This window comes from Struthio camelus, chromosome 19 (genome assembly GCF_040807025.1).
Source record: "Struthio camelus isolate bStrCam1 chromosome 19, bStrCam1.hap1, whole genome shotgun sequence".
Lineage (NCBI taxonomy): Eukaryota > Metazoa > Chordata > Aves > Struthioniformes > Struthionidae > Struthio > Struthio camelus.
In genome coordinates this window covers 15,039,870-15,051,909 of record NC_090960.1, presented here as the reverse complement: position 1 = coordinate 15,051,909, position 12,040 = coordinate 15,039,870, and the positions used below count along the sequence as shown (strand labels likewise).

At 45.4% G+C, this 12,040-nt stretch overlaps 1 protein-coding gene across 6 annotated transcripts in view; it reads right to left on the bottom strand.

Annotated features, from left to right (window-relative positions):
• GAS7 (growth arrest specific 7) overlaps window positions 1–12,040 on the bottom strand; it is a 124,165-nt gene that overhangs the window by 86,309 nt on the left and 25,816 nt on the right. Inside the window, exon 1 of one of the 6 annotated variants that reach the window (XM_068913245.1) lies at window positions 1,002–1,081. The exons of the other annotated variants lie outside the window; for them this stretch is intronic. The gene's annotated coding sequence lies outside the window, so the exon portion shown is untranslated. Of the gene's footprint in view, window positions 1–1,001; window positions 1,082–12,040 lie in introns of those variants that run through there. 6 annotated transcript variants of the gene reach the window in all.

Sequence of the window (12,040 nt, the reverse complement as noted above, 5' to 3'; positions counted from 1 at the left end):
TCACTTCCCATTTTCAAATTGCAGGAAATCCCCTTCCCCCTTCAAAGAGAGATCCTAGGGAGGAAACATCTGTGCTTTAAAAGCCTGAGCTCCCTGAAGATGTGTTAGCTCACATCACACTCTGGCAGCCTAGGAGCTCTCCCAGATACACAACCCAAGGTAAAGCAAAACAATCCCTAAACCACAAATACAGGCCATGAGCAACCTGATCTAAACTTGAGCAGGGGGTTGGACCAGACACCTCCAAAAATCCTTTCCAGTTTAAATTCTTCTATGATTTTATGATCCTATTTCAACAAAGCTCCCAGCATAGAACAAATTAAGAGGATGTGTCTAGCCGTGAGAAAGATCTGATTTAAACACAGTCTCTGTACACTTACCTGCTGTTGCCACTTGCTTAGAGTCACATATGGAGTACTGTTGCAGACCTAATAGCACAAAGAAAGGCTGCAAAGTCCAGCTATGTGGCTCCACTGCAGTATCCTGCCCAGCACAAGAGGATCACTAGCAACAGTGAAAATTAGACAAAAAGTGCAGGGGAAATGCCCTGCAAGAGGCAATGTGAGGACACAGAAGGGAAAAACTGCCATGAAGTGAACCTGCACTAGAACAACCCTGTCCTGAAGGGAAAAGTCTGCTCTGTACTGACATTAGTGGGTTGATGTTTTCCCTCTAACTGGAGTTTTCATAAACACATAACTTGGCAAACGCTACCCAGAGTCTGCGGAACTGGGTATGTATGTGGTTACTCAGGAGTGTGACACAGAAACAGGACAGAAATTATTCGGTCAGAAAACCAGGGTCTGTGTCTGAACACAGCAGATGCTGGAAACTGGATTTGCTAGTGACAAAAGTCTACAGAAAATCTTAGGAGACAGGGATACCAACACTGACTCCTGCATCCATCCTGAATTTAGCATGAAGATCCCAGCACTGAGCAGCACCTCACGCACCCTCCCCAAGCAGAGTGCTGGCATCCCAGTATTATCTTATGCCCTTACCTAACCTGGAGCCCAGTATCCAGACCCTGGCAAAGGGGAATGCCCAGCAGTCTCTGAACCCCTCCAGCATTACCAGCAGCCTCTCTCTCTCTCTAGTACTTTGAGTCATTCTGTATTTTCTCCTTTTTTATGCAATCTTTCTTGCTCAACATTTGGTTTCCATGGTGTCACATAGACTGCGTGAAACAGATTTATATTTAGAAAGTGGAACAAGTCATATGACCTCTCCCAGTTGCTATGGCAACCAACACAACTCCTAGTTCAGCTGAATTTGGTGGCACATGGCTGTTTGAGCTAAGTTGCCCTCCCTGGGTGGCCCTATGGGTACTAGAAACAGTCCTTATACCTGCCAAATGTTTAGGTGTCTCCAAGTCTTGTTTGCTCTGGCAGGCTGGAGCCATGGGCTGAGGTATGCCCAGCACAGCACTCCCCTCCCTGCCCCCCCCCCCCCAAGAGGACAGCTGTCATTTTTCCACAGTTGTGACACTTTCCTAGAGGACCAAGCAGCCCCCCATCCACAGATCTCTACCCTGGGGCAAACTCTCCTGCAGCTCTGCACACCCATATTCTCCATTTTGCTCCGAAATGCAGCATTCACGCTTCCCATCCAAGCTGCCTGCTCCATATTCCTACCCTCAGTGCAGGCCTGCTCCCCCGGCCAGACTCACAGTTGACAAATTCCTCACTCATCTCCCATCCAAGTCCCAGGTGTGGTGCAGACATGTGCCCAGGACTTTGTTCCAAGGTAATATCCACTGAATAGCCCTATGTTTGCAGATAATTAGCCTACTAGGATTGGTATGCTTGCACTGCCAATTCCATAAACTTAGGAAAAGTAAATTCTTTCTGAAAGATAAGCACTAGCTCAGCCCAGAGATATGGGCTGGGTGATGTTTTCTGGGTGAGTGCCATTTGGTAGAACAAAATGGATGAGAAGAGAAACCCTTTGATCCATGAATCCCTCCTAAACCTCTTCAAAACAGGGGCTGTCAAGCCAGAGTTGACAAGTCCATGCAACTCAAGTGCTGCTCCGTCCTCTCTCTTTCTCCTCAACACGTTTGGTGCACGAGGCCACATGAGGGGGCCAAACTGAGCATATGGAGGGAGACACTACAGCAATGACAGTACCTGATGCGCTCTGTGGTAGGTCTCAGAGAACTCTTGGGACCAGGCAGGAAGTTGCTCTGGAGGCACTGCAGCCTCTTTCCAGGCAAAACAGCAGTTCAAGGAAGTACTTGGCAGTGGCTATAGACTTTCTTGGCTAAGGATGGGGAAGCTGGTAGGTGTAAGAAGTAGGACAGATAAGAAAGATGGGGTGTGGGGGAGATTCAGTTTTGTGAAGAGCACGTGAATGGGGCCCTGATTTGAGGAGAATGGTTAGCAAGAGGATGATAGGCTTGTGCCTGGCTCCTGATCCGGGGAGCAGCAACTGTGGCAGAAGGGCAAGCGCAGTGCACAAAGGAAGAAGCTTGGCTGCTAGCTTGCTCATTTCTTGTTCTGCCTGAGCTCTCAGCATGCTCTGAAGCAAATTTATCACTTTCCTATGCTCCCTTTTCAGTTTGTTCACAGCCAGTGTTCTATCCTGTGACAGTATTTAGCACTATGTGACAAGAGTGTAGAGTCCTGGTACTGAATAAGCAACCAAGAAAGAGGGGAAAAAGTATCGTCCTTATGGCAGGCACCAAAGACCCTGAACAGGCAAAAGGCAGCACTCTCTGCTACGAAGAAAGGCTGTCTAAAATATGGTAGCTATGGATGCAGTGAATTCCTATAGGTATAATGAAAATATCCACAGAGAGCTCAGGAATCACCCTCTAGGAAAATACATGGGCTTTTGTTTTCCCTTCCTGTGCTAACGGGCAGAAACTCATTTTATGGACAAATCTGTCCCCCTATTTCTTTCAAATAGCTTTCTCCCTCCAGGCTAGTGTTATCGAGTTGAGCTATGCATGGAAACATGATGGCTACTGTGAAACTTAAATACAGAATGGGTAGTCACACCAGGTAGCAGCAGGGAGCTGGCACTGCTACATGGAGCTTCTTGAGTGGGACCTGGGGAGGACAAAGACAGTGTTGTAGGCATACACAGACAGCAAGGACGAGTCAACACAATCAGATTGTTAGGTTATGTGATAAAGGCTCTTCTCCCCTTACACAAAGGGGCACAGAGGAACAATGACAGCAGCACAAAGGAACAATGGCAGGTGGGAACCCCAATAACCTAATCAAAGAAACAAGGCACCCTGCCCCAGTTCCTCCCAGGGCTGTCCTAAGGGAGCTATAAGCTCCATTGTCTGGGGTGAAACCCATCAGGATGAGTCAATGGAAAGGCTCTCTGGATCGTCTTACAGACTGAGGGGGCTTACTGCAAATGGGTGGGGGGGGGGAGGGTGAACATACAATTTATTAGGGGATGCAGGATGTTTATGGGAGGAAACAAATGTGGGGGAAGGGAGAGTTCAAAGTCCTTTGTGGAAGAACAGAATGGGAAAATAGAGGGATAGGAGGACCAGTCTCAGGTAAGCAGGCGGCTGGTCAATATGCTTGTCTGATCAGACCCTGTGCCTGATCAGTGCAGTCTGTTCTGTTTTCTTTTTAAACTCCACTTCTAATTATTTCCTGAATGAGGGGCTCTCTATCTAAGTGCATATGTGTGTATGGAGGTCTAAGTGACAGCGACTGGAGTCAACCATGGATTACAGGTGCTCATTTGTTTGCAGTGCCAGGAACTGGCGCAAGTGAGAGTCTAAGTGCCAGCAACTGGAGCGAGGACCATAAGTCATAGGGACCCATGTTTCTGGGGTGCCAGGAACTGGAGAGACCAGAAAGTATGCATACCATGTGAGTGCATATGTCAGTGTGTGATCACCAGTGAGTACCAACCTAGAGTAGCCAAAAAGTAGGATAAGAAGCTTAGGAGCTAGCTATCAAATTGGGCATAAGTCTAGGCCAGATACTGAAGAGAGCAGAGGGTCTGTGATTTGGCCACCGGAGGGGCTAGGAGACCCAAACCAACTACTGAAGAGACAGTAAGGTCTGAAGATTGACTGAGAGACCCATATGCATGTGTGTGTCTCTGTGTAAGGCAACTGGAGATGAGAGGATCCAAGGGCCAGCTACTGGGTAGACTGTCTAAGGTCAATTACTGGATGGATCCATAGTATGTCTTTGTGTACATTGGTATGTGCAAGGGGGCTGGTGTACAAACAACTGAAGTGGGACTGTGGGCCTCTGGGGCTCATACGTCCAGGTGTCAGCAACTGGAGAAACTAGGGATCCAGCGCCAGCTCCTGGATAAACGGAGTGTCTAAAGCTGGTTACTGGAGGGCTCCACTTTGTATGTATGTCTGTATTTCCCACTAATGGACCTTAACTATGTTCAGTCATAAAGTGAAATAGGATGAGGCTGTGGGTGCTGTTTGTCTTTGCATGAGTGCTGAATGTTTCCGTCTGCGTTGATCTGTGTGGTCGGCCATATGTACATGTATATTCGTGTTGTATACAAGTATTTGTACATGTACCTACTGGGAATAGATGCTCAGCCTCGCTATTCATTGGATCTGGTGACACAGAGCTGTAGAAGCCTTGCCTCTATTGGGCTACTGCATTTGGAAATTTCTAATATAGAATACACGCGCTTTACAGCCCATAGCATTCATCTTTCTAACTGCTGTGGTAAAAGATGGTTAGCTGAGGTAGAATAATGCCAGTCCAAAAAAAAAAAAGTTGAGCAATGAAGACAAGAGATAGCTCACATATGTGCCTGCCCAGTATTATATCACCAGGGGAAATGGAAGAGCTGTGTTCATTCCACCGTGCAGAAGCTCAGCTCTGAAGCACCAGTTTTAAAAAAGCCTTCACACTTTATGTTGATCAGCTGAACCGAAAGGCAGCAGGTACTGAAGAGAAAGCAGACAGATCTCAGCATCTTCCTGCAGCCTTGGAGACACTCATGGGAAGATAGCACGTGTGTACCATACAGCGGTCAAAAGGCACTGTATGGGCAAGTGCAAGGATGCCAGGAAGGACAAAGTCGATCTATAACTCATTCCTTCCCAAACATAACAGTGTCTAGCTTCCTCTCTCAAACTCAGAGCAAGCCCTCCTAGTTTTTCCTGCAGTAGTGAAGGAGTTTCTTTGAAATATCTGTAGTCCTTTTTTTTCTTCCCACAGAGAAACAAAAAAGCTAATACTCTCCCATTCCTCATGTATTCCTTTCAGCACCATTGTTTCTTGCTGTTCAGAGGGTCAGTATTTGGCACCTAATTTGTACACTAGCATAAGTGATGCAGACTGCAGAGGTCTGTGAACAGTTCATCTGTTGGTATACAGCCAGCTTGGGTCAGCAACAAGAAGCACACTGAGTGAACTGCACTGTTACCTTCCTGTTATTAGGAAATGAAGCCATAATGTCTTCCCACTGTGCTGTTTCAAAATAACAGGATGTAGCCTGCTGGGACAAAACTGGTTGACCAAGAGATTCTGAGCTGACAGTAGCATAGTTTCACATTTCTGTGACCAAGCTGTGCATGCTACTTCATACCTTTGGCTCGCTATGATATGACAAGGTTTGACATCAGCTAACTGAGACACAGCCTTGTCCTCTGTAGTCAGGGAGAGATGTGCCAGATTTTCAGCAGGAGTTTAGATCCTCAGATCTACCATAGTCTTGTCCTTGGACAGTTCTGTGGGCTGGCTTAGCCAGATCCTAAGACCTTCCTGGGATCTCCCTGGGAAAGAGTTATCAGACCACAGCTTGATAGGGTAGGAATGGGTAAGGAAAGGTAAAAGCCTGGAGATACAGCATTGCCACCATTTCCTGAGCTCTGGGCTGGATGTGACTTAGGCTAGGGCTGCCTAGGAAGACACAGGAACCCAGCATGGCTTGGCCCTCCATCACTCACTCAACTCAGGAAAGAAGTTTCAGCTCCATCTCTGACATCATCATTTGGTATAAGGCAGAGCACTACAGCCACAGCTCTCTGAGGAGCTTTGTTGTCCTGAGCAGCCAAGGATAAGAGGCCTATTGTTGAGCAAACCTTGTACAGTAAGAGTCAAGCCTCATATGCCTAGAGTCACAAGGCCTGGTCAGGCCAGCTGCAGTTACTGCTTGTCTCTGGTTTGAAATGACATGCTGCTAGGGACATATCCCCCTCTGAGTGACATTTGTAGTGCATGGCACACGAGGAAGATATTCAGATGTCAAACAGGCAGCCAAGGAACTGGTCCACACTGCTTGCTCCCGGTGCTCTGCACTGGGGGAGCAACTAAATGCAGATAAAAGTTCAAACTTCCCCCAACTACCCCAACTACATTCAAGATCTGTCCCCTCTCCCTGTGCTGTTTAACTCAATGTGCCAGGATGCAGGGACCTGGGCCACCAGCAGTGACCATTATAGTACTGCAGAGTTCTAGTATCAACAGTATTACTACAGCATGGAAAAGGGGACAGAGAAGTAAACAGCAGTAGGCTGGAGGAAAGGCAAAGAGCTGTGCAGCATGACCATTTTTTGTATTCCTACCACTCTATGAGTACAGCTGGTTTTGAAGAAATGAAACATCCGGGAATAATGCCAAATATTTTTATACAAGGCATCCAGTCCTTATGTTACAGAAAGTTCAGCCTGGCTAAGAATCTCTCTCTTCTATATACATTAACATAACACACTCTTAACAAACCTGTAACAGACACCAGGCCAGAACTCCAAGCCTACATATGCTCACCTGAGCACAGGAATGTGCCCCAGTCTGTCCCAGCCAATGCCAAGAAGCACTGACAGGCTTAATGGGATTATTTTCAGTTTTAGGGCTGGCTATTACACAAGAGTTTGTGGTGAGCTGCAAAATATGGCAACAAAACTGGAAGGGGACCCCAAACCATGCAGGCCTTGAAAGAGATTTGACCATACCTTTTCCTTCCAATGACCATCCCCAAACAATCCCATAGGGCTTTTCAAAACAGAGGCCTGGTGTTACCTGAACATAAATGAGAAGAAGCAACTTTTTAAATATGAGAAAACTTGAACAGAAACAGAAATAAGAAGAGGTTACAAACAAACCTCTGCCTTGCCCCTGTGCTGGCCTTTCAGGTTTGCTCTTGATCTAGCGCAGTAACTTTCTGCAGTTCACCAAACTTGTACTGTTCTCCTGGGTTCTCAGAAAAAGGTCTCTCTTTTTTCACCAGAGGCCTAGTTGGAAGTCTTCCCCTTTTCCTTTCAGCAGGTTCCTAGCTGGGTGGCTGGATGTTTGCTAACCTCTCTATCACCTCTGTTACACCAGCAGCCAGGGAGCTCACCTTCCTCAAGTGTACTCTGCAGCTCCCAAGAATTAGAACAATTAACCATTCCTCCAGAGCTATACCTGACCCAGAGCACAGCATCCAGGTACACAAAAACAGGTATCAACCCTCACACTAACGCAAGAAAAGAATTTCTCCTAGCAACAAAATATTCATGTTCCAAGTCACACATACCATTCCAACTACAGTCTTTCAATATTTCACTGGACTTAGAGATTAAAGTGGGGCCACTGCAGGAGCTATTAGTGATAACAAGAATCATTTGCTTTCATCATTTGTACAAAGCGTGGACACTCTACTGTTCCACTCCAGCAATGCACTTGGAGAAGTACTTATGAGTAAAAATAAAATAATAATGAGCCAACCTGAAAAAGCTACAAATCACTATGCAGGAAAATTGTTCTCTGAAGGGTGCAATGTACCTACATAACCATATGCCACTTACAAGGGGGCTGTGTCATGAGCATGCCTTTACCTGTTTCATTTCTCATAACATCACTATATTTTTTTAACAAATATCACTCTACTGCTGTGCTTTCTGTGCTTTGCAGATTCCTAAACACAGTAAAATTACTTCCCCGCTACTACTAATAAGTATCTATTCTTTTAGGAAGGAATAGATTCTCCCTAAAATTATACAAACATCTCTGTCTCCCATATGCACACACATAATGCACACCAAAGTAAAGGCATTGTACCATCAGTCATCTGTACCATTGTACCTGCAGTCATCTGTCAAAACTGGCTATTTTCAAAATTATTTTGGAGTGAGTGAGTAACATATTTGTAAGTCAGAAAAGCAAATAAAAGCATAATGGAACAGCTTCTAGTGTGAGCTCAAGAACTGTTGTGTTGTCTTTCTCAAAAGTGGTCAATGAAAGGATATTCTGAGATTGTTCAAAGGATAATGCGAGTTAGTTGCCTATATTTTTCTTTAATTCACTTTTAAAGACTTAAATGCCCTCTCCCTTTTAGAAAGAATACTGGGAAGCAGCCCCAGAGACCATATGTTCATGATCGATCTGCATTTCTAATAGGATACTTTTTATTATAAAAATTATCTTGAAATCTATGCAATTAAAATAAAATTGGTATAGTTAATTCAGGTTTTCCATTCCCGGCCCTAAGCCTTCAGCAAGGCTACTAACATTTTGGCATATTGCAACTACATTTTCCTGAACTTTAAAACGAAATTTGCTTTCCTCTGTTGCTGTGGTAAGCCAAGATTTCCAAATACAGCCTCTAGCTATCTTTGCAGGCAGCCTGGATACGGACGTTTTATTTACAGTCATCCTCAACTTTTCTTGAATGGTGCTTTCCTGCAGAGAAAATCTGTTATGCAGTTCCGATCTGATATTCCTTGTATTAAATGGTTCTCCATGACCAAAACTTTGGGAACCTCTGATGTAGAGAAAACAATGAAATGGCCAAGATACAAAGTGCTGCCAGATGCACATTCCTGCTCACTCCCTCATAATGTCTCTCAGGCACAGGGAATGTAACTGTTGTTGTCTGTAACACTACAAGTAAAGCACATTCAAACAGAAACATATTTAGTTTTTATTTTTGCTGCTATCAAAAAGTACAATTCTTAAAAATAAGCAAGCAAACAAAAAACATGAGGAGAAGGCCATTCCCAGAATTTGCCACTGGTGGAATGAGGCTACAGCAGCTCTAAATCAGAACACCCTGTTTAAACAGCCAAGTGAGAGAGCTGTGGCTCACCATTAACCCCATGTATGCCACCCAAGAAGCTGCAATAAGGCAGATGGACAGGCAGTAACCATTCAGAAGTGAGAACCTCAGTCAAAGCTGTGCTATTTTCAATGGGGAGCTGGTCAGAGATCAGCACTGATGTGACAGGCCTTCAAAAGGCTGTGCTATTTTGCAGATACTGCAAATGGGAGTCAACAGTCTCCATTTGAAGTGGAGTTCACAACTTCAAAATTCAGAGGCCTGCACAGTGCCTATCCCTATCTGGTAGGGGAAAGGCAAGGGCAGTAAAGAGAGGACTGGGGGCTTCTAGGGTTTTATGGTGAAGTGGTAAACACTTGGTTCTCTCTTGCAGTTGGAACACAGGTATCTGACCAGAATCTGCGAGGGCACTTCCTGCAGGGAGACCCTGCTGACATGAGAGCTGTCAGTGTTTGCAATATTTTTCCAGGAGTTCCTTCTCTAAAAATGGAAAGTTGGGGACTGTCTTTCTATCCAAACAAAGGACAGAGGCATCATTAAAACAAAGCCCTCCTTCTCTGCCAGACTGACAACTTCAGAGGTCACTCACAGCAAGATGTGCTGAGCACGATCATAAACACTGCTTGGCTGCCCTGACACAGCTGCCTCAGAGAGCTCTAGATAGACCTCAGTCAGGGCTCAGGTCATTAACATGTGATGGGCTCTCAGAGTCACCTGCTGGCACCAAAATATGTTTTATTCATTTAGAAGCTTCTTCCCATCACAGTCATGGAAAAAGTAAAAATATCATGTGCAAGTAATGCAGCAACATCAGCCAATTCTGAAGACTGCTTCTTTTGTGCAAAGAGCAACACAGGAATCTTAACAGTCAGACAAGAGCCATGTGGCCTCCCACCCTTCAGAGAGCAGACTCAGCTTTCACTGTTCCCAGGAAAGACTGAGCTGATGCACAAAGATCTTGGCAACTCAAAGTGTTCTCCATATCTGGTTTCTCCTTCTCTGCTTCTCATGCACACAGGCTCCACTCATCTCTTTGGCCTTTCTGATTTGGAAAAGGACACTAGTGTCTCTCTCAGGACTCTAAAATGAGCCATCATGTCAATACACTGGGCAGTCTCTAGTAATATGGATGCCTCTCATCTCTGACATACCATACCACTACTGACATGAAAGAGTTTGTTCATGTTTACTTTCTAATCAGCATCCCTTCAAGCATATGAGAAACCTGGAAGTTTTTTGTCCTCAGAGCTACTGCTCCAGGCTCTCTGCTCGCTAAAGGGAGCTCAGATCTCATTTGCAGAGCTTATCTCTTTTTAATGAAATTCAGCAGTACGAGTGTTTCATCTGAGAACATCCAGGTCACCACACTTGTACAAACACACTCATTTAGTCCTGAGATGGCCCATATTTGAGAATAACACTTAACCCAGCACACTGCAAACTGCCTGAAGGACTGCAGATAGAATGGATGACAATGGCAGACCTAAAAGAAAGTACACAGCAGAAGACTGAGACCTGAGAGACCGTTCAGATTGAGGTAATTAGCTCCAGCTAGGACAGGTGGTCCATGCAGTCAAGTGAAGCAACAGAAAAATGGACAGGGAACAAGATAAGATTCAGCTTGGAAAAATGCAAGTACAAGAAAACAGCCCCCAAAACAACCAGTAGGAGCGAAATCCCTTGAAATAGTCATTGATGAATTTTAATTCAATCCCACCCTGCAACTGAGAGCATCCTCAGAACAAAATAATGAGTGTCACTGGATCCACACTAGAGACACATCCAGAGCAACAGGCAAGCTCTGCACCATGGCCCAGCTGAGCTGAGGCAGATGCAAATGTAGATCAGAGCGATAAGCCTGGCCTCACAGAAAACAACTCCTTGCTAAAGTGATCAGGCACCACATGCTCTCCTAAGAGCTCCCCCCCTGCCCCAATCGTGTGCTCAGCCATCCTTGATGGCCTGAGCTGCCATTGACAAATCCTTCCACTCTTGAGTGGATACTTTGTGGGTGGAAAAAGAGGAAAGCACATCTGGTTAGTGACAGATGGCAGCAGTGCAAGCCTGTGATTTCTCTTCTCTTTTGAGCTCCATTCAATTCCACGACACTCCCTGGCACCAGAGGCACAAAGCTCTTTGCTATCTTTGGGTCCTCATAGGACCCTACAGACCTGCACTACTATCTTCCTGCCTTGGCTCCTGAAGTGCAAGGGACTGCCTGCATGCCACCACAGTTCTCGGGAGCACTCTGCTCCTGTTATGTCATAACTTGGGTTTTCAAACATGGTTTATCTGATTGTTCCCAATTGCTTTAGCTTCAGTGGAGAGAGCATGTGTCATCTCATCACCATCGAGACAGGAGTGACACTGCTCCAAGTCTGGAGCCTTCCCCCCCCACTTTGGCTTCTGTGGGTCAGGCTTTAGGATGTGATCCACCACTTGAGGACTGAATCACATTTATGGCTGGTGAACAGAAGAAAGCCACCTAGCATATCAGTGCTACCTTCGCCTTCTAAATAGTTTGCCTGAGGACCTTTCTAGGAGGTTAGAATAAGTTTCCTGGATAGCGACAGGGATAGGCCTTTCAGGACCTGCTGCATCCTTTAGCTTTGCCACCCCCTGATTACTGATTGGCCCCAGTCAATTATTTTCCTCCTTAGAGATTGTACCTTATTGGGCAACAGGGCTCATTTCAGCCCACTTCCCCTCCCTTTCTCTATGCCCAGTCATGCCCTCACTCTCCTGTTACTCCCTGTTCTACTAAAACTGATTTAGAGGATATTAGTAATCCCCCCCCCCCCCCACCATTTCAAAACTGCCATATTTTCCTTCTAGACTTTCCTTTTTCTGCTAGACATCACCAGACTTTAAGTCTCAAATCTGAAGTCTGTAAGGCTGCATTTTTGCTTCATTTCAAGTTCCTTTATGCAGCAAAAATTATGGAGGAACTTCTTAGAAAAAAAGGCTGATGTTAATACATGGTTTTACTAATAGTCAACCAGTATCTGAGTGGAGTGTGTAGGAAATAAAAAGGAAGTTTTGCTAG